Here is a 19,777-nt window from a genome sequence, read left to right on the forward strand (position 1 = left end):
TGAGTTTTAACATCCCAATCTACATAAAGGATGTTGAGTGATAGGTAAGCACAGGGTTAGGGATACTGTGTTGTTCAGGAAAGATAATTGCTTTAGCAATTGGCATACTCCAAGCAGAGAACATATAGGTTTATGGTGTGAATTGTGCTGTTACTAGTTAATGGAAAGTGTGAGGATGAAGGTTTGAAGAGGTTTCAAAGACAAAGACCAAACAAAACCTTGTCCTTACCTGCAGGAAGGTGTCAGACACAGCTTAGACCCAAGAGTTACCCGGTGGCTGCAAGGCATAAAAGCTTCTGTTTCCAGCTGACAGTCTAAAGGCACCCCATTGACCAGCTGGCCTGAGGATGGGAAATGTGGTCACATCTCTGAATGCATAAGGTGGATAACTATAAGGATTAATTTAGGACTGGAAAACGTGTCTACATGTTCTCTTTCAGATGAAGACAACGATTATAGACAGGGAAAAAATAACAATAGCAAATAAACCTCTGATTGTACTGCATGAGGTCAGAGATTCATAGAGCTACTTACCAGTAAACACATGCCATGAAGGCCATTTAGTCCAGTCCTTTTTCTCCTTCCCTCATGTATTGTGTCAGGATATATTTCATTAAACTTAAACTATTGCTGTTAGACTGACATTAAGTCTGGCCTTAAATTCCTCCAGAGGAGAAGATTTTGGAAAACTGCTTGACTGTTTGTTCCACAATCTAACCATTCCTGCAGTTGTAAACTTTTTCTTAATGTTAACCATATTATTTATGCTGCAGCTAAAATCCATTACTTTTTGTTTTCTCCCCATTGACTAATGAGAATAATTGGTCCCTGTCCTGTTTGCAACACCTTTATATAGTTATAGAAAAATACTGTGTGTCCCTTTTGCTTCGCTTCTCTAGACCAAACATACCCCAGTCAAGCTTTCTTCTTGGGGCTTATTTTTAATACCTTTTACTATACTTTATATTATTAAGTCTTTCTAATTTGTCTGTATCTTCTGAAAAATGTGGTACCCCACACTAAATTCAGCTCTCTGGTTGAGGCCTCTGCAGTGTCAAACACAGCGGAAAAACTGCCTTCCTTGTGTTATATACAATACTCCAGTTAACAACACCTAGTGTAGCATATGTCTTTGCTGTGACAGCATTGTCTTTTTTACTTGTTATCATTAATATTACCTTCTCTGGAGTTTTCTAGTCTGACCGGTTATATCTGTAACTTCATATTTTACTCTTAAGTGGTTCCATCATCTGCTTTGAGTTTCTGTATGGCCACATATGTTTCCAATCTTCGTACTTTCCAATCTTTGAATCTTTTGAATCTTCCAATCTTACTTTTCCAATCTTTGTACTTTCTAATTTGTATGTGGCTTTACCTTATCTGAGTTTTTGTCCTACCGTCATTAATCTACCCTTAGCCACTGGGGCAAGTTTACAATATTGTCAGTTCCATAGACCTTTTCGACCAACTGAATACTCTCAATAGCAATGCCAAAACCCCATCAGAAGTTTATCTCCACAGCATTTCAACTATTGCTACTGTGCATGCAGGGATTAATAGATTATATAACCTTATATACTTGCTATTTCCTTGGAATAGGAATATCTTTCTTTGTAATTAATCAATGATCTATGAAAAAGGCAAGAAGGCTGGACTAGAACTCTCCAAACTCTCCAAATTTTCTTATTTGCATGGACTTATGGTATTTTGATATGGCATTTCCTTCCATCTTAATTATGAAATCAAATATTCAGCAATTTCCCACGTGCTAGAATTTCAAAACCTCATTTCAGAAACCCAGACACATGATTTTCCATAACTGGGATATGCATCCATCCCCAGCCCACATGGGTGGCAAGCAGGAGAGAACGCAGCTACTACTGAATCCCAACCCAGTGCCACTGCTTTTGCAGGACTAGGCTGGAGGTGTGCAAACTCAAGATGGCAAAAAAAAAACCTACTGAAACCCAGGTACAGGAAGCTGCAGCTCAGGATTTTGAGGCTTCTCCTTCTTCAGCAGTAAATATGGAAGACAGAGCCCCAAGATGGGCCAAACAAGTGTTCTTTAAATAGTGAAGTCTCCCTCTTTGGAGATCTCCAAGAGCTGCCTGGTTATGGTATGGTAGCCTGCTCTGGGTGGCCCTGCTTGAGCAAGGATTGGACAAGATGTCCTCCAGAGGGCCCTGCCAACCTCAGCCATTCTGCCTGTGTAATTTTGTGATTCTGTGAAATTAGATCAGTATATAGCAATCTTTAACAAATTTGAGGAAAACTTTCATGTTCAGTAAACTGCTATTTTCTCATAATACTGTTTTGTTAGGAACTCTGTGCATGCACTAGCAACGATTCTTGAAGAACTTTGGTTTAGCTACATGGAAATAAGTATTTCTAGGGGTTTTCATGGGATTCTTGCTGCCGGGGAGAGCTCAAGAACTCCTTTTACTCTTACTTACCTTTTATTTCTTTTACTCTTTATTGTACATGAAAGAATGCTCTTCTCTCTCACTGGGCTAACGAAGATTTATAATGTTTATTCATTTCCTTTTTCCTCTTAACCTGAACCGGAACAGTTTGCCTTACTCAGATTTCCAGAGGCATGTCTACCTCACTTGCTCAAAATGCATTCCCACAGGGGCAGACAAGGGTGCATTGTGTCGCCAGGCAATCCACGCCAGGGCCTTGCGTGCAGTCTGTGGGCAGCCTGCCCAAACATGCCTGGCAGGGTCCTAACCACCTACTTACATATTAACACCACCTAAGAATGCCTGATGTGTTTGGGCCCACAAGGATATTGCAAGTGCTACAGAAGAGTGTTTTCTGCTCATGCATTCACTGAGCACAGAGGCAGATCTAGCCCAGGGGGCAATCATGGGACACCCCTGGGAGGAAGATTTATTCATCCTCTCAGGGGTGAAAGGACATTTCCAGCATGGCAAATCTCAGGCATTTGACAGTGAGGAGGTAGGTTATCCAAAATATGAGATTTTACAAAATATTAATAATTGTATATAAAAGAGAAGGAGTGCTTTTACTTCCACATGAATTTGAATCCTTATATATAACTTGATTTATATTGGGCAGGGGCGGGGGGGGGGGGGGGGGAATTTCTAGGGACAGAGAGAAACCTTTACATTTTTATTTCTTTTTGAAACGAGAAAAGGAGAAAACAAACCTTCTCCTGCTGTATTCTCACTCTAGGAATCACAGAGCAGCACTAAGTACTATGATTTTTGCAGTACAATCATGATAATTCCATATGGTAGAATGTCCATGTAAACAGTGACTTTGAACAGGCCACACGTTGAGACAGTGACACAGGGTTAGTGTAGCTACCCCCTCCAGCGCAGCTGTAGCTTATATCAGCAATAAGGGCTTTCTGATGGTATGTTATTGACCAATTCAAAAAGCAAAAGAATTTTTATTAATGACAACATTTTTAAATTAATATAGTTGCTGAAGCATTAAAGCTTCTGCAGCATAGCTTTTAACAGCATAATTAAAACTAAAAACATGAATAAACACCCCATCTCAGATTGACATTATTTTATGAGCCATTCCTAACACAGATCTAACCATTATCTTGCATCTGTCTATGCCAGTAGTATTGTCTGTACAAATAAAATGTTTGGTTTTGCAGTTGGTCTGTATTTCAGTGCTGAACCTTGCAAAGGAGCGGGACCTAAACTCAACTTACTGAGTCATGGCAAAATTCTTGTCAAGGCCAAGGGAAATGTAACTCGTAGAATAAATTACCGTACACAACATTTTCTTTGGGGCCAGCTACCACTTTGTAAGAATCATTCAAGTGCTCTTATCTCCTGTTCTAAAAGGCTTGCTTTGACATGTTCAAACGTTAGTTCCTTGTTACAGGAAGACTTACTTTCCAAGAATACAAAGATTCAGTCTTTCATCAAACCCTACGTAGCGGTACATTTACTCTCCCTGAAGAAATTGTTTCTGTTGATATAGTTCAACTACACTGAAGAAAAAGAAAAAGTTCAGTTCTGAGCAGATGGTTAGGATGACTGACTGCGAGCCAGGGCTAAGAAATTACTAAATATTGCTTGTGTTAAGAGCAGTGTAATTTCTCAATATATCTCACTTCCAATTCTTTAGCTGTTCTCTTCTTCCTGAAGAAAAATAGGAGTTAGGAACTATTTCAAGATGTTTTCTATCCTTTTACCATGTTTTTACAATCTTCTATTTATTATTGGATTTTTCAGCAACAGGGGAGCCACAAAAATATGTGGGAAGTATTTCTTCAGAAGCAGGAGCAAGATAGGAATTTCCCCTTTTTTTTCCCCTTACAAGGCTCTTTCCCCCTATAAGGCTCTCAAGATATAAATGATACTCCTCATTCTCTAACCTTTCCTCTGACTCATTTTAGACAGCTAAGGCTATAAGTCTTCAGCAATGTCACTGTTTGGAAGTTTTGATCTTAATGTATTAGCACTGATGAATAAGGCATGGGACATTCCACAAGATCCCAGCTGGGGGATTATGCAGCTGGACAAAATTATCTCTATTAGTTTTGTTGTTTTGTTGTGATTTTTTTTTTTAATTATGATATATCTTTTGATAAACCTTCTTGTTATAGATGAATACTAGAGACATTATAGGACATAAATAGAGACATAATAGGACAAAATAATTCCATGGAAATAAGGATGTTTTAATTTTGAACAACTGTGTCTTTAACCAGAATGTTTGTGAGATGCCTTGTGATTACTGCAAAATGGGAATAGAAAGTGAATTTTGAATTCTGAAATATGATGATTTACAACAGAAAACCTGACTCTAACTTACTTTCACTCAGAAAAAAACACAACACGCATAGTGTTCTGCTCTGACTAACCAACGTAACAATATTGAATGCCAAATTTTGAATATCAAGCACTTGCAGTGAACTGCTCATAAATGATACACCTTCATTCAGGGAATAATTCTGAATAATAAATCTAAAAAAATCATAAACTGCTCTTGTACAATTCACAAATAGAAAAGGGAGGTGAGATTTGTATAACAAATTATCCAGAGTGAATTATGTATCCAGCAGCTACCTTGAGTTCCTGATCTGTATTTTCTAAAATTTGTATGGGATGTCTCCTCTAAAGATTTTGCAATATAATTACCTAGATCAGTCATTCCCCAGCTGGATCCTCTATGGCAATATCAGTGTGTTCGTATATTTCTGGATAAGAATGCTTATATACCCTTCCCTTATTCCTCTTCCACATTACCTTTCTAAGCAGATTTGTCACCTGTTCCGGGTGAAACAGTGGCCTCCATTTCCTTCAGTGACCTAAAATAATTAAGAGCTAAATCTCCTGTCTTCAAGTATTTTTGCATATTTTTAAATTTATGCACATGAATAGTTTCTTGATTTCAATGGGCCTCATAGGAGTACATTTAAGGAAACTTGTTTGCGGGTTTGGGCTTCTAAGAGATTTGCTTCATAGTGTTATGTGCTTCCTATTTTATCAGTACGTGGTTCATTATCATTCAGCAATGTCTGAAACATGCAGTACCAATGAAAGGAGCTACGAATTGTCTGTACTAAATGAGGCTGAATTTGCTTGCATTTATACCATTATCTTCAGTAATATGTGATTACATGGAAGTATATGAAATCAGAAAAAAAATGTGTTTGGAATCTCCTTTTGCTTTTGAAAGGTACATCAAGTTGGATTCACAAAGAAAACGGGGCACTTAAAGTGCAATTTCAAGAGGTGCTTGCTAATGAATGTGGTTCTGAGCATTAAGAAAAGTTGTATTTTCTTCCATCCATTTGTGGAAGTAACACTGACACTAGGACAAATATAAATATAGATGGCTGTAGCTCATTTCACTGCTCTAGCCAGTGAAATAACTAATAACTGCAGCAGTCAGCTGAAGTAGCTGGCTTTTGGAAGGGAGAGAGTGAAGGAATATCTAAATGGGTTAGCTGTTAAGAACAAGAAGCTTTTGATTTAAGAAATATTAAAAGTGAGTTCTTGGATTTTATTTCCGACATACACCCAATTAATATATTTTCCAAGACTGAAAGAGTGTATTTGCAGGATTTCTTTAATATTAATGGAGGCATTAAAAGGATAATCCAGTACCTTTAAGATGCTTTTTTTCCCCCAGTTTTGTTTCAAAAGTACAGAAGCTGCTTCTGACCTAATTGATCAAAAATGCTATTCTTCAGGAAACAGTGCAAAATGTCTTGTTTTCAAGGCAAATGTCTTCTTTTCAGGGCAAAATTGGAGACTGGTGAGAGAGGGAGAAAGGTAGTATACACTAGAGAATGTCCCAGGATTTTAGTTGGGAATAAAATGCATTTTCATATTGTTCATATTGCCATTCAGAATTTGAATTTCTTCATTTGGTTGTACACAACAGGTTAAAGATATCTGTTAAAAGTCTCATCTTCCTGCTAATTTTCCAAATTTCTTGGAAAGGGTATTCTTCAAAGTTATCTTATGATTGCTCTTTCGAAATTTCCACTCATAGAAAGCCTCACACAAAAATAATCTTGCTAATTAAATAATTTCACTAATTAAAAAAATGATTGGAATATTGGAATAAATTATATATTTTTATTAGGGATTTGCAGAGATAGTTCTAGGTAGTTTATCCCAAATCTACTTGAAAATTTCATTTTTTTTCCAGCTGCAAATCTGCATCATCTTAGAATGTTAACTATATTAGTGTATTAATTACTAGACAAATAGCTAGAAAAGATTAAGCTTATTGAGGAGAAAAAGTTGTCACCTGTAACTAATTTGCTTATTTTTTTCATTGAAAAAAAATCCATTACAACATTTTTTGACTGTACACAAATACATGTTTCATAAATGGATGGATTACTTTTCATACAGTTAAATTCTGGTTTTGTCCTTTACTAGAGATCTTTTTCAGCCTAAATTATTCTATGATTTTATGATTATCTCCTCTTAAAAAAAAAAAAAAAAAAAGAATATCCACATTATCTCCTGGTTCCTTAGATCATGTACTGAACAAAGAATACTGAGACCCCCCTTTCTAACAGGTTGACCTTTCCCTTTGTGGTCTAAACCTCACTTTCTCCTCTTTTCTTCTTTTTATTAACTCCATGGACACCATTTACCATGCAAGAGGAATAGCTTACATAATGACATATAACCCAGGACTCATTTTAATATTCATGAGTTTGTCAGCTTTATTAAAGAAATTCAAGTAGCTAGTGAACATTAGATTGCATTTCTCCAACATATATCATTTATCTGCCTGTTAAAGTTAAGCATTACTAATGCAGTTTTAACTTCTCCTTTGGAATTCAACTCCTTGTCAGACATCTAATACATGCTCTAGATTCTCCAGCAGGCATACCTACATTAGCAACCACAAGTATTTGTAGTTGTGACCAGGGTCCTAAAGACATGAAAGTTCCCAGTCCCAGCAGGTTAGCTTTGAACTCAGTGAAAGAAAGAACCAAAAAATTTAGGAAGTTCTCCCCTCAAGTCAAAATCTAGAGGTTCATTCACATCAGATTTTTTTCAAAACTCTCTAGGAAAGTCCAGTCCTAGGTTTCAAAAAAACATAAGGAAAAAAAGAGCCCCTTACTGATACTGTTTTTTTATGATTTTTTTTTCTGGCCAAATCTTGGAATTTTCCAATTTTATCTGCATCCAAAGCAAGAGATCAGTTTAGGAATAAAAAAAAATTACTACATGAAAGGAAACAACATTCAAATGTTGTTAATTAAATGAGGGAATGGATGTCAATGTTAATGTGTAGGTACATAAAAAGAACCTTATTTTGCAGATGTATGACAGGGCTCCCTGAAGAACACAAGTTTTTCTATATTAATTCCATGGTAGTTGAAAGCTACATAATCAAAAACACCTTCTAAGTTTGGCAGAAATATAACACTGGCTGTTTAAAATAAAAGGTCTGTATGGAAAGTTCAGTTTTGTTTTGTTATTTTTTTTATTCCCCTAGGGTCATTGTGGTAGAGGAAATATTTTTATCTGGGCGTCAGGAAATGGTGGTCTGGCTAGTGACTGCAGTGGTGTGGATGGTTACATGAACAGCATTTACTCAGGGGCAAAGCATGCCATCGTTTACCTCTGCTCCAGAAGTCCTGGACTACAAGAACAAATCAACATCAATGCCACCTGGAAATATCCATTGAGGAAGGATTGTGGAGTCTAGTACCCTGAAACAACCCTTCAACCTGAAGCAAGGTGAGTCTGAAATTGGCAAGTAAGATATTGATGTGAATAAACAGAACCCTCCTGAGTCAAATTTTCATAAATGGAAAATTTTCAAAATTTCCTGAGTCAAAGTTTCAAACAGAAACTCTACAAGAGGCCATGACGTACCCCACTTTCTTGAACAGATGATCTAAAACACCAACGGGAATAGCAAGATTTCTGATGGAGCATGAACTTGAATCTTCATACTGTGCGGGTGAATATTTATGGTAGAATCAATGTGGCAACCTCAGGCTAGCAGAAATCTGACAGGTTTTCTGGAGGCTGTTTAACCAATTTTTCACTCCTCTCTTCAGGACTCTGCAAGTATTTCTCACATGCATGCCCCTTCTAATACAAGGCTCCATTTCCTGTTCCAGATCACAGAATTGATGTATATAAATCTATAGATCTATCTGAGTTCTTTTGCTGTAGTTCTGCCCATTCCAGACATTTTAAGAAATGGTTACCTTACCCTTGACTTCTACAGACATTGTACAGGAATGAAAATGTTGACATCAGCTGTCAGGATTAGAGTGCACGTGGTTTCTTAATTTCTAAGCTGTCTTCTATACATAAAGTTCATTTAGTGCATTACATACAAGGTTAATCAAAGCTTTGCACATCTTTGATAATCATTCATAAACAGTCAGGCAAGTATCTTCCCTTGCTGTCCCTTTATTCTTCAATACCGGTAGAGTTCGTTTAGGAAACTACTGCTTTAAGCTACTATATTTTAGCATTTCTGTACTTTGTGTATTCCATTTCTGAGATACTTCCCATTATGTTACATCCATGTACAGCTCAATTATCTTCTTATTCATCCTTCTCCCAGAAACCTCTAGTTACCATGATGGATCAACATAGCTGTATCTTCAACTTTCTATGTTTTATAAAATATGACAAAACACACTCAATTTCTTTTTGTTCTTGTTGTTAGTGGTGATATTCTATCTGTACTCCTAGATGTAGCATTGTCATAATTTTCTACTGACTTTGGTAGACGTTACCACTCGTCTCTTAGCTAAGTGCTACATATTTGGAAATATTAAGAGGATCTCAGAGGAAAATCTTACTGATTTTCTTTTTAATACAGTTATAAGAATTCATCTGATTCCAGGCATAATATTTACAACTGGCCAATACATTAAGTTATTAATTCCATACAAAACCACTTAAAATACATAGTATGTTAATAACAGATGATAAAATAGTATAACAATATATATAGTATAGTGTAACAGTATATAGTATAGTATAGTATAACAATAAATATAACAGATGATAAAATAGTATATTCTGATTTACCTCTTGATTTGCCAAACCATGGTATTCCCACTACAAATGAACCAAGTGTTTGGCAACTTGCCTAGTTTACATCATGTAATGTCTATCTGGCATTATAGGGAGCTAAATTTTCACTGTAGTTGTGATTGACTGTCAGCAACTTCAGTAGCACCGATGGTAGACCAGTAAGAGTCTGAGAATCATACATTTTTAAAAATTCACTTTGTCTCAGATCTCATTTTCCTCTCTTCAAATATTTCAGGAAAAAAACAACAAAAAAAAAAAAGAAAAAAAAAACATACTACTAGTATGCATCGATGGGCCCAGAGAGATAATCTTGTTTTGTACACATTTAAAAAAAAAATGGTGGCCTTTATTTTGAAGTGCTTTAAGTCTTCTGGACCTGAGAGCAAAGGCTTGAAATTTTAAAAGGACATATAGCATTGATATAAACCTAAACACATCCTAACTTGGAGAAGCAAGGAACTTTTGGGAAAATATTTTCAACGGAGATATCATAGAATTACAGAATCCTGTATGTGGAAAGGTTCTTCAAGAGGTCTGTATTCCAACCATCTTCTCAAAGCAAGGACAACACTGAATTCAGAATTCAGTTTAACTCAGGACTTTTTCCCATCAGGTCTTGAAAACCTCCAAGGCTGAATTCCACAGCCTCTCTAAGCAACCTGCTCTTGTACTTAATTTTCTTCACAGTAAAAAAAAAAAAAAAAAATCCTATATCTAGTCAGAACCTCTCCCATCCCAGTTAAGTCCGTTTTGTCATGTTCTCATGCAATGCTCATCAGTAGTGAATTTAGCTTTGCCTTCTCAATAGATTACTCATAATGTTGGAAGGTGGCTATGAGGTCCCCCCACATCCCCTTCAGGATGAATAAACCCAGTTACCACAGTCATTCCTAATAGGAAATGTGCTCTAGCCCCTGGATGAGACTGAAAACACTGCTGCATTTGCTCCAGTTTATTTATGTTTTAGTTGTATTGGGGTCCCAAAACTGAATCTCTATCAGTCCCAAAACAGCATCTGGATATGGCTAAATAAAAGAGAATAACTGTTTGCCAATATACTGTTAATATAGTCCTGTCAATACAGCTCAAAATGCCATTAGCCATTGTGACTACAAGGGCATAGTGCCGTCTCATGTTTTGCCTGCTTCCTGCTAGGACCCCCAGATCCTTTTCAGCAAAGCTGGTCCCCAGTAGGAAGTCCCCAGCCTGTACCATTGCAGGGAGTTAGTCCATCCCCGTGAGGAGCAGTATGGAGAGCAGGGAGCCTTGTTCTCTTTTTTTGTACTCAGGGCCTCTTGCCAGCATGGAGACAGGACATACCATATTCTAATGTGGAGAGAACGAAAGAAGGGCTGTAACTTAGAGGAAAACAAAAAATTCTGCCTGGTAGCCTGATAACCCTTTGAGAAGAACAGATATCTAGAGCAATAAGAAGTAGAGAAGAGGTGACTTGAGACCTCTTTGTCAAACGAGGCATTAGAAGCCTGGAAATGATCTGGTGAGGAAGATTGTATTGCAAGTTATAAAGACCTTGCTGGTTTGAGTAACAGCAAACTAAATTCTGATGAGGAAAAGGAAGAAAAAAGATCAAATGAACAAGTAGATTAGACTTTACTAAAGAGTGCATGGAGCAGATATATGGAGGGAAAGAGGAAAAGGCTAGAAAAGGGAACTGGTATGGGATTTAGGAATTAGGTAGGAAACCCTGCCCTTATAGGTAGCGAATCAGGCAGTGGGCATTGCCAGTAAAATACAGTGCAGAAAAAGAATGAAAACAGGTTCATTGGTGATCTTCACAGGCAAAGCAGAGATCAGAATAGACTGTGACTCTAATCCAAAATAAAAAGTCTGAGATGAGGCTGTTGTTCTGAACAATGAATCTCTTGATGGAATGACAAAAAGATTTCACCAGGATGAGTGGAAATGGAACTGGATTAAGGGACTACCCATGAGGAAGGCATTGAACTGAAATGTCTGTTGGACGCTTGGAAGTTACAGAGGGCATCAAACATGAAGGGGAAAGTGGCAGGTGACATCTGTAAAAATAAACAATATGTGAATATATATGCATATAAAAGCTTTATGCAAATTTAAAAGGCAGAAGTTTTTTAACTGTTCTAGTTTTTGAGTTTTTGGTTACATCATAGTTTTTAGCTGTGTATAATATACATACGATTACAGTCTGTTTTTTTTCTTCCACTTACATCAAACACTGTTGTAAGCAGATGAGTTTAAATTCTTAGATAAAACTATGATTAACCTATTTCTCTATCTTAGTTTTACTGACAAATAATACAGTACGAGCAGGGCTCTCTGAAGAAAACTCAAAATCTCAGAGACTGTTCAGCCTTCAGTGTTCTTCTTAAAGCTGAGATTTTTCATATCAAGGAAACACTGAAAACAATTTTTCTCCTTTTCAGTTCCCTCCAGCTGGAATTAGGAGTCAGAATCTCTGGCTTCTTGAATAGCAAAATTTCTATAGACTGTTCACAAAGCTTACTATTTTATGCATGTGAGTAATGCAACCTCTGTAAGTTGAACATGATGTTATCTCTAGAAATGTTACTCACAAGCTTTATCTTCAAAGATATTTCTGAATTTAACTTACGCATATCCTTTACACTCAAAGTTGATTCGATAACCTGTCAAGTAGATCTAATTTTTTTGCATTCCCCAGTACACTTTTCCATACTGGGAAGTATATTTTGCTAATCACACATTGGTGAAATGAATATTATGTTAATTAGTGCTATCCACCTTTCCTAACAAGAGGGAAAGAGAGAAAACAAAAAAAAATTAGAAAAGGGCAGGGCAGGGCAGGGCAGGGCAGGGAAGGGAAGGGAAGGGGTGTGATATCTGACTGTAAGCCTGTCAAAATATGTGGGGTTTTTTGCTCAACTTACAAGATTACAGAAAGCATTGAAATATATAAGCAAAATGAGGAATAAGCATACACCCATAGTTCAGCTTTTCTTGAAAATTGCATAAGCGGATGTTGAGAAGTTGGGTTATTGATTCCACACCTTCTTTTTCAAAAATTGTATTTTTTTCTATAAAACATTAATTTGCTAGCACTCTGTCAAAACTGTATATACTTCTTTTATAAGTATGCCACTTTGATACCTCACAGAAGTTGTAACTCAGGTACTTCATGCTTCCAAGCTCATCTGACTAGTGCTGGCTGCATGGTTGGTTCATCTTTTGTGATTTTTCATCACCAAGGAGATCCCAAGAGACATTGCCAGGATCACCAACAGAAGAAACCTGGATCAATCATGGAATATGTAGTCCAGGAAGAAACTTTGCCCTAAAGGGAGGGTTGGAAGCCTGAAGCAGTGACCTGTCACTCCCGTGAGGCCACATGTCACTATTTCGACACAGAAGTATTTTCTTTCTCAGCTGAAGTATTTTGGGGGTTGATTTTTTTTTTCATCAAAATGTCAACATTTGACACATATAATGTCAATTTTCCAACACTTCTACATTAAATTGCACCTGATACAAATGTATGTGTAGCTTCTCTATTTCTCTGTAGTAGCTGTTTTTTCAATAAGAAATTATGGAAAAAAGTGGAGATCTGTCAGAATCTATAGGCTCTAATAGTGGGATTCATCTGGCCAAATACAAAAATCTATAACTGAGACATCTACATCTGAGGTTGTCACCCGGGACTCCTTTCATAATCAATGGAGAGAAATAGGCACTTTTAGGGTGTGATTCATCTCATTCTGAAATGGATGGCTAAAATAGGTCAGCTGAATCATATTTTAAAAGCACCTATTTCTCTCCATTGGCAATACAGTGAATCTATGGCGACAACTTTAGACGTTGACAGCTCAAGTTAAATAAAATGACTTCTGCCCTAAGTGACCATAGAATTGTTCTCCAACATGGAGCATTGCCTTAGCAGAATCTTGGAGGAAAACAAACAGCAATAAATCTGACTTTCCTCTGGGTAAACCCTGCAAAGGGATATAAAAGAGTAAGAGATGGGCTATGGATTTCACTTCAATGTACCAGTAATCTGATTGGGCTAAATCCGGGGTGGAGGACTCAGATTAACTTCCAGCTACATACTGCGGAATTTCAAATTTTTGTGGTGTAAAAAGCAAAAAGGAACTCTTAGATCATCTAATCTGCTTTCTTCTCGATCACAGGCACTTATCTTTCACAGTTATCCCTACCTTGAGCCAAATAGTTTCTCTGCAGCTAAAGTATATCTTCCTGAGAGGCATCTAATCTTGATTTGAAGATCTCAGGAGATGGAAAATCCACCACTTCCCTCTGTAATGTGTTCTGATAGCTAATAGCTATCAGCATTAAAAGTGTGTGCCTTATTTCCAATTTGAATTCATCTGGCTTCAGGCTCTAGCCTTTGGTTATTATTATGCCTTTCTCCACTAGATTACAAAGTCCTTTCATATCCATTATTTTCTGCCTGAGAAGGTATATATGCCATAAGCAAGTCACCTCTCAATCTTCTTCCTCATAAACAGAAAGATCCAACTCTTTAAATCTCTCACCAGAAGGAATTTTCTCCCATTTTCAAAACATTCCTGCATCTCTTCTCTACCCTATCCAATAGCTACACTATGTCTTTCTAAAAATTTGGACTGCAGAGTTAATGCAATACACCAGCATTGGTCACACCCAGTTATAACAGAAAGATCCTCTGACCTACTCCCTAAGTGACCATTCAGCAATAGCGCTGGTTTTTTTTGTTTTTTTTTTTTCACTGTATCATCCCATTCTGAGCTAGTGTTCAGCTCGTTTTCTTATACAAACCCTACTTATTTTCAAGTCTCTTCTTTCAGTAATTCAGTTTTGTGGTTTCATCCTTGTTTCTAGAAAGGTAATTTAGGATTGGCCTGTATTAAAACGCCCTGTTTATAATAGTTTTGTTTACTAAGCATTCTTTTTTATCTCTGCAGTTTGTCTTTGTTGTTTACCACTGAGTTACCCATAAATGCTACAAGAAGTAATTTCATGCTAACTTCTGGACTGTTAATAAAATCTTGCAATCATTCCTCTGGTACCAGTTCCTATGGAATCAGAGGGGAAACATCCCATGTCAGCTTTGCATTGTTTGCATGAGAGTAACAGCAGATGAAGGGATCTGATGATAATACTGTCTGGTCATCTTGTATAGCTTTCCTTGTATGTCAGGATATTTTAAATTATCACCAAAGTTATGAATATTTTTCCAGCTGTTCTTAGGAATCTTTAAACACTGGTTACCCAGTGCTGCTGAATTCAGAATGTTTAACATTAGTTTCTGTCATTTAACACTATCTTTGATTGCTACTGGTGGAATTCTCTTCATTATTTTTACGTGACACTAGTATGACAAAACATTTTTTCACCTTGGAATAGTTAACGCATCTAAAAACATTAGTTTCAGTGGATCTAAAAATATTCAAAAATCTGGAATGAACTGGATAGTAGTAAAGTGAACAGGAATGGAAGGATTTAAATTTCATGCCAAAATCAGAAAAGAGTTATGGTTTCTTACTCACCCATGAGGTGGGAAAGAAAGGCTCAAATCTCTCTTTTTGACTAGGACTAAAAATGTGACACTCCTCTCGTCGCACAGGAAATGTCTTAAGCACTGAAATAAAGGAATTCTGTATTGAACCACTTCTGAGGTTACACTGCCTTGTCTAAGTGACTAGTTATACATTGGACAGCTAAGAGTAAATGCAAATGAATGCCAAAGTTTGCTTCCTTTTTTTCTGTACTCTGAACATTTTGAAAACTTCTATTTTGATTTATCCAACATTAAATATATCCCTTCAATTGCCAATCACCCGCCCCATGAAATCAATTATTCAGACAGTACATGCATACATATAAATCAATTTGCTTTTTCAGATTCAAACTAGAAACTTTTATTCCGAATACTACTCTTTCAATATCATCATGAGCAGCTTTACCACCTCAAATTTCTGAAAGTTCTGCATTATATGTAGATCATATTGTTTGTGTAAAAGTTAAATATGCTGGTTTTATAGCCCTGCTTGTCATACATTTTTGCCTTGTTTCTCTAGTTTCTTATATTAATTTTCTGCACTTTATAGGTTCTACTGGGATATACATAGCTTAAGCCTGTATCATATTTATCAACAGAAACTCTTGCATTATTGGTAGTCATTCTGGATTGATCTACTCTTCAACCAAAGACTGTACCTATTCCACACATGAGACGGAGCCCACTCTGTGCAGATCCTTTCCCTAACAGAATGGGGTCCCAATGTCCCAGTGTTCCACAACAGCAAAATCTACACCATCAAAAGTATTGTACAGCCAAGGTTTCAACAGCAGTATCTTTTGTTTTCTGCTTTTGCTCTCGGGGTCAGAAGGATTTCCCAGTTGTTCATGTTAATTTTCTTCTTCACAACTCTGTTTTATACTGGCACTGCCCTGTAGAGTGCTATGTTATTTTATGCAGCATTGTTATAAAGTTTTACCAAATGAGTTCATAACACTTCCTGGTCTTGATATGGTTAACTAGTGATCTGCTCTTCAGGGGAAAAAAAAAAAAACGTGTGCAGCTGAGGAATACGTAGCAGTGTTCCTAGCTTGTGTCTATACTGTTAATTAAAAGAGCTTCAGGAACTAATCTCTTCCCCACAGTCCAATGGCACTGCTGAGGACTGTTCCTTTTTGGGGATAGATTTGTTTTTGAATCATTTCCAGACAGGTTCTGCCAAGAGTTGAGCAGAATAAACCTCCACCATGAGGTTTTTAAGGCCACAAAACCTTATCCACACAGAGCCAAGCAACTAACACACACAGTCATAACTCATTAAGGCCAGCAGAAATATCTAAAGGCCTACTAATTATTTAGATATCTAACCTCTTTTTTTACAGGCTGTTAATTTAGATAACTCAAAATTTGGACCCTAAATGCTTCTGCTGAACCAACCTCATGTCACTGGATAGCTTAGACTCCTGCATCCCTTTTATCCAGGCATTTGCATAAATGTCATTGCTTAGCTCCATTGCTCCAGTGGCAGAAGTCTACACAGATAAAGCTGGTAGGATACAACCTCTCATTGTCCTTAAAATGGGAGACCTCCAGTCAAAGCAGTTCAGATTTAAGTACTGCTTCAGCCAATGAGATGTACTCACAGAGTAGGAGCAAATGCTCACCAGCACTGATGAATCTGGGGGCCCACCAAAGTGAGGAGTTTGTCACTGCCACTCTGCCGCTCTGCACTGCCTCATAGAGCTTTCGTCAGTGTTCTGGGAGCCACCCAGGCCAGATGCCCGAGGTTAGAGATTGTGAATGATTTACATGCAGTGGAAAAAAATAAAAAAATAAAGACAACTAATGTGGTTCAATAGACCTTTTATCCTGGAATGGCTGTGCATTCAGAAGCTGATGGCTTTCTCTGAATCATGAGGTACTACAGCCGTAGACAGAAAAGCAGATTAGATAATATTGACAATCAGTGCCTATTCAAATGCCCATTTTAGCTGAAAGAAATGCTACACATATCAAAGAACAATATTTAAGATACAAAATTTCACCTTTCTCTATTGTTATATAACGTAATAGATATAAATAAGTATACTTCTTAACTAAATAAAATGGTTATATATCTTGCTTTTTATGAAATTCATCACAGAAATCTTCTCAGTGCAGTCCAGTACTGTGTTAGAAAAATGAGAGAAGCACTTATTCTTTCACATTAGTTAACATGTCAAAAGCTTTTTATCTCAAAGTGATTAAATGGTAAGAACAGTGTTTCAACTTCTAAATTGTCATACATCAAAGATTTTGGAGGACTTCTTTTTTAAATTGACAGTTGTCATTTAATATACAATATGATCCAAAGCATATTATTTCTGAATGTTACCAGGGAGATTTCATTGGCTTTTGTGACATTTCCAGTCTTTGTTATAATTGGCTAACAGCTTTTTTAACCTAATGTCGTTTTAGAAATAGTGTACCTGGTGGTCTGGGGTATCACATCTTCCTGTTTTCTCTTTTCTTTGTTGTCCAAAAATGTTACTGTAATGATAAAAAGTGACATTATTTTAAAAGATAAGAAACACCAAAATTATTTTCTGTCTGACCTTTACAGTTAGCAGAACAAGCAGCTTCTGTTAGCAAAATAGTTCAAGCTTTTTATTACAAAGGATATTTGGCAGTATTCCATAAGAAAAAAAAATACATGTAGTTCTTGTCAGGGGAAGTCATTAAGCCCTCTCTCCTTATGCCAGGTTAACATTTTAGCAAAACTAAAATTCTGGATATTTTAAGATGGAGGAGGAAGTTGACTATAAGAGGCAAGGATATTTCACATAATGCTCTTTATGAATCTGCTAATGTAGTTTTATGTCTTTGCACCACACTGAAGCAAATACAGTGGGTTTACCAAAGAGTTCAAGGAGATTTTGGTGACCTTCATTTCCCAGCTGCATGTTTATGTATTCAGAGTTTTCTTTTTCACCCCAGCGTGTTGTGTGATTAGACCACTCCATCTTTATATGGGAAAAAGAAAAAAGATAAAATGACTGAATGATTCAGTGTGGCTAAGTCACTGTTTTTACGGTTTTTAAAATAGTTATGGCTACTCCTCAGCTGTGTTGTTTTTTCCAGGTAAAGACTTTCAAATAAATTGTTTGCCCTACTCCATACCTCTCATTATCAATTTTACAGGTTGCCACAGAACTTTAGAGGTGGAAGTGTTTGAGAATTCAAAGACATCCTGCACAAATCCTTTCAAATGCTGTTGTTGTTTTGATTCTTCAGCCCAAGTAAGGATGATACATGTCTTGCTTTCAGTTCACATGACAAAGATATGACATTGTTGTCACTGATCCTTAAGAAAACTATATGAGTCAAATTACAGTAGAGACAAAAGTTGGAACAAAGCCCTCTTTCTTGTTGAAACAGTTTGCTGTTTTACTGTCTTTTGCTCAGCTGGTGGTACTGTATGTAGTCTACAAGTAGATTAAATACATTTTAGGTGCATGAAAGAAAAGTTACTATTTAAAAACATAAGATTCCTTTAGGAAAATAATTGGAGGCAGTAATAGTCATTAACTCTGAAATACATTATTCTTCCCACAGTTCCTCATATAAAGCAAACTCTGTTGCATGCCACAGTATTAAACAATATATGAGTTAAATATCTTCTTCAAAGATGCATGGCCTAAAACATGAAAAATTAGAGTATATGCAAATCATCATAAAGGACTGACTTTACTGACCATTTCTTTGTGTTTGGGGGATAGATTTCTGCATGGCATAATATTTCCACTTGCATTGGTTTCCTGGCATGAAAATGTTTATTGCACTCATTAGCTAAGAGGATGTCGGCACTGGTCCAATGAACACAGATCTGCCTTCTGATTTCAGCCATTAAATTGCAATGGGATTCATAGGCTTAACATTGTGGGTGTGAGAATAATAAAATGGAACTCCATCTTTAGCCCAGTTACCATGGATGCAGTTAAAGGTCATAGTGGCAGCTGCTAACTAGTTGCCTTTTTAGCTGTATTTCCCCTCCTGCTATGTGTTTTTGTGTACCTTAGTGTCTGCAGGTCTGCCTTAGAGCAATTCCATTTCCTTAGCTTGGCTTAAGAGTGTCTTCCTCAACATGACGGGTGTATTCCCATAAATATGGTTGCTACAGGCATCCTTTTATTCAATTATTCATGTTTTAATGGGAAATAAATGTATAGACCTTAGCAAAAAGTAGAAACATAGCCTGTTCAGCATCCCACATTATTTTCATTTCCTGTACTCTGCTTCACATTCCTAACTTGGAAGATGGGAAGAAAAAATAAATAAAAATAAAAATGTATATAGTGAATTCCCATCTCCATTTAAACTCATAATGGGTTCAGGCACCAAGGTATTCACAATGTGGAACATCAGCTACTACTTCTCCATTCGGCTCCAAGTCCTAGGAGTTAATTCCCTGTACTGTGTGAAGTGTCAGAGTAATTACCACTGATCAGCCTTATTTCTCAATATTCTGTCCCTCTTCGAGAGGCACCGTGTTTATTGATGCACCGCCACATCATCACAGTGCTTTCATTCAGGCAAGCTGCTTAATCGAAAGGCTTTGGACAATGCAGGATTTTCAAAGCGAAGAAGTGGAAAAAAAATTAAAGTAGCCAAGTAAAATAAAGTGAATGGTAAAGAAACCTGAAAGCTCTACAAAATATTTCCTTATGTCAACACTTCATTTCAATAGATGTTAAAACTCTCATTCATTTCCAAAAGA

The 19,777-nt window shown here is 36.8% G+C and overlaps 1 long non-coding RNA gene across 1 annotated transcript in view; it reads left to right on the forward strand.

Annotated features, from left to right (window-relative positions):
• Positions 1–16,076, forward strand: part of LOC308198949 — a 42,866-nt gene extending 26,790 nt beyond the window's left edge. Inside the window, exons 4-5 of the long non-coding RNA XR_013954295.1 lie at positions 7,966–8,210; positions 15,611–16,076. This is a non-coding gene — a long non-coding RNA (uncharacterized lncRNA). The remainder of the gene's footprint in view (positions 1–7,965; positions 8,211–15,610) is intronic.
• Positions 16,077–19,777: the final 3,701 nt, after the last annotated feature.

Source organism: Anser brachyrhynchus, assembly GCF_964034855.1.
Source record: "Anser brachyrhynchus genome assembly, chromosome: 1".
Taxonomy (NCBI): Eukaryota; Metazoa; Chordata; class Aves; order Anseriformes; family Anatidae; genus Anser; species Anser brachyrhynchus.